The sequence below is a fragment of the Rhamphochromis longiceps genome, linkage group LG10 (genome assembly GCF_057381845.1).
Source record: "Rhamphochromis longiceps isolate RC_006_pf linkage group LG10, R_longiceps_female_GT1.1, whole genome shotgun sequence".
Classification (NCBI taxonomy): Eukaryota; Metazoa; Chordata; class Actinopteri; order Cichliformes; family Cichlidae; genus Rhamphochromis; species Rhamphochromis longiceps.
The window spans coordinates 36387660-36391023 of NC_140566.1; positions in this window are offsets into that span (position 1 = coordinate 36387660).

A 3364-nucleotide genomic window follows, 5' to 3' on the forward strand; every position below is an offset into this window, starting at 1 on the left:
CCTCGTCCGCATAAGGGAGGGCGACGAATGGAAGACTGCTTTCAACACTCCTCTGGGGCATTTTGAATACCTGGTGATGCCATTTGGCCTCACCAATGCCCCTGCAGTCTTCCAAGCACTTGTGAATGACGTGCTCAGGGATTTCCTGAATGTTTTCGTGTTTGTTTACCTGGATGACATTTAGATTTTTTCACGATCTCTCGAAGAACATCAGGTGCATGTCCGGAGCGTGCTGCAGCGACTATTGGAGAACCGTCTCTATGTAAAGGCCGAGAAGTGTGACTTCCATGCCTCGTCTGTCTCATTTCTGGGCTACCTACTGGCGGGAGGGCAGGTGAAGACGGACCCTGTAAAGATCAAGGCAGTGGTGGAGTGGTCCGTCCCTGATTCACGCAGACAGCTACAACAGTTCCTTGGTTTCGCAAATTTTTACAGGCGCTTTGTTAGGAACTACAGCCGGGTGGCTGCACCCCTCTCTCGCCTCACTTCCTCAAAGGTCCCCTTCGTTTGGTCCCCCGAGGCTCACTCAGCCTTCACCATGCTCAAACAGCTCTTTACATCAGCTCCCATTCTGATCCATCCTGACACGAGTAAGCAGTTCATAGTGGAGGTTGACGCTTCAAGTGTGGGGGTGGGGGCTGTGCTGTCACAATGGTCTGGTCCACATGGCAAGCTCCAACCCTGCGCCTATTTTTCTCGACGCCTTTCTCCTGCCGAACAAAATTATGACGTAGGGGATAGGGAGCTCCTAGCCATTAAATTAGCTTTGGAGGAGTGGTGCCACTGGCTGGAGGGAACGGAACACCCGTTTATTATTTGGACAGATCACAAGAATCGAACTTATCTCAAATCAGCAAAAAGACTGAACTCCCCCCAGGCTCGGTGGTCTCTCTTCTTTACCCGATTTAACTTTGACATTTCCTATCGCCCAGGTTCCAGGAATCTCAAACCTGATGCTCTGTCCCGCCAGTACTCCTCGGACTCAGAGCCCCGGGGCCCTGAGCTCATTCTCCCTTCCACCTGCAGAATTGGCTCCCTCACCTGGGATGTGGAGGAGGCCATACGCCAGGGTCTACGAGGTGAAACCGATCCGGGAACTGGCCCACCCGGTCAGCGTTTTGTGCCCTCTGCCGCCCGGTCGGCTGTGATCCACTGGATCCACACAGCAAGGTTTACTTGCCACCTGGGAGTGAGTAGAACCACAGCGCTATTGAAGAGGTATTTCTGGTGGCATTCCATGGACAAGGATGTAAAGGCTTATGTGGCAGCCTGTTCCATTTGTGCCCGTAATAAGACCTCCAATAGGCACCCGTCTGGCTTACTCCAACCACTGAGTACCCACATAGGCCTTGGTCTCATATTGCATTGGATTTTGTTACCGGCCTCCCAGCTTCCTCAGGGAAGACGGTGATCCTGTCCATAGTCGACCGGTTCTCCAAAGCGGCCCATTTCATAGCCCTAGAAAAGCTACCAACGGCTACCGAGACCACCCAGATCCTTACAGACCATGTGTTCCGACTTCATGGCATACCCTTAGAAATTGTTTCTGACAGGGGGCCCCAGTTTGTCTCCCAAGTGTGGAGAGCCTTTTGTTCGGCCCTGGGTGCCAAGGCTAACTTGAGTTCCGGTTTTCATCCACAATCCAATGGTCAGACTGAACGTCTGAACCAGGAATTGGAATCCGCTCTTCGCTGTGTAACGTCACAGAACCCGGCTACCTGGTCGTCTCAGTTGCCTTGGGTGGAATACGCCCATAATTCTCTCACGTCCTCGGCGACAGGCTTGTCACCCTTTGAAGCCTCACTAGGTTATCAGCCACCGTTGTTCCCGGAGAATGAGACGGAACTGGCCGTTCCTTCTGTCCAGCACCACCTTCGACGCTGCCGGCGGGTGTGGCAGAGGGTTCGACGGGCACTCCTCACGACTGTCGACCGTCAACGGGACTATGCGGATCGCCGCCGCTCTGTTGCCCCAACTTATCACCCTGGACAACGGGTTTGGCTCTGTGCTAAGGACATTCCCTTACGGTCACTTTCTTGGAAGTTGGCTCCCCGTTACATTGGCCCCTACGAGATCGCTGCTGTCGTCAGTCCCTCGGCAGTCCGACTCAGGCTCCCAGCTTCCTGGCGCGTCCACCCAACGTTTCACGTCTCTCGGGTCAAGCCGGTCCGTAGCAATCCTCTGTGCCAGCCATCCGTTCCCCCACCCCCCGCCGGGCTCGTGGACGGTCACCCGGCCTACTCGGTCCGGCGGAACGTTGACGTGCGCCACTGCGGTCGTGGTGCCCAGTAACTAGTGGACTGGGAGGGTTATGGCCCCGAGGAGCGTTCTTGGGTTCCCTGGTCGCTCATCCTGGACCCATCCCTGATCTCTGACTTTCGCTCCTCCCTTCGCAGGGCCCAGTCCGGGCGGTTGCCGGGTGGTGACCCTTGAGGTGGGGGTGGTGTCATATGCTGTGGGAGTGTCTGGTTGGGTGTGGTCCAGGTTCCTGTTGTCCGTCCCCTGGGGTGGAGTTGGCCAGCTCATCACCTGCTTCCAATTTCCGGGGCTCCACCTAGAGGGTTTTTAAGCCAGCACTGCCTGCTACTCCTTGCCAGTTCGTCCTGCTACCACCCGTGGTAAACTTGGCCTCCTCTGTGCTCAGACTCTGTGTGCCTGGATCGTGGGTTAATGTGTCCTTCGTCTCCTGTATTCTCCAGATTCATCACCCGTCGTACACACCAGCAGTGCTGGTTCTGTTTCCGTCCCGTTCTCCCGTCTGCCCAGAACCCGAGGACCACACACTCATCTTCTCCTCAGCCTGCCCTCCAGCCCGTACTTCAACCTCCCTGGACACCTTGGAACCTGGACCAGCCTCCCCACACTCTCAACCATCCCTGGAATGCTCCCACGGCAACCCCTTCCCCGCCTAATAGCCGGTGTTTTCAAGTAAGCCCAAGACTCTCCACTAGTACCACTAACCTCTGCCCTTTAATTGTTTCCCATTCAGTAAAACCCTTCTCCTGTGTTTGCAGAAGTTCCCGCCCGTGTTCTCCCTGTGTTCTACGTCCGTTTCTCCGCCCTCAGGCCTCCCTCAGTTCCTGCGAATGATTTCTGTTAGACCCAGTCTTGTTTAAGTTCCTTTTCCTTTCAATAAATTGTACATCGTTCGAGCAATTGAGTCTGCTCTTGAGTCCACTGCATCCTTGTTTGTGACACATAAAGCTACGTCCAGATGAACAGAATCAACTTTTGGAAATGTCAACATAGTTGTTTCTTTGCAGGAAGGTAGATAGCCTTTGGGCCAAGACACTGAAGAAGCTCTTTCCTTCTACGTTCAGCAGACTGATCTGACGAAACTGGCTGATGGATGAGGAGTTCTTGT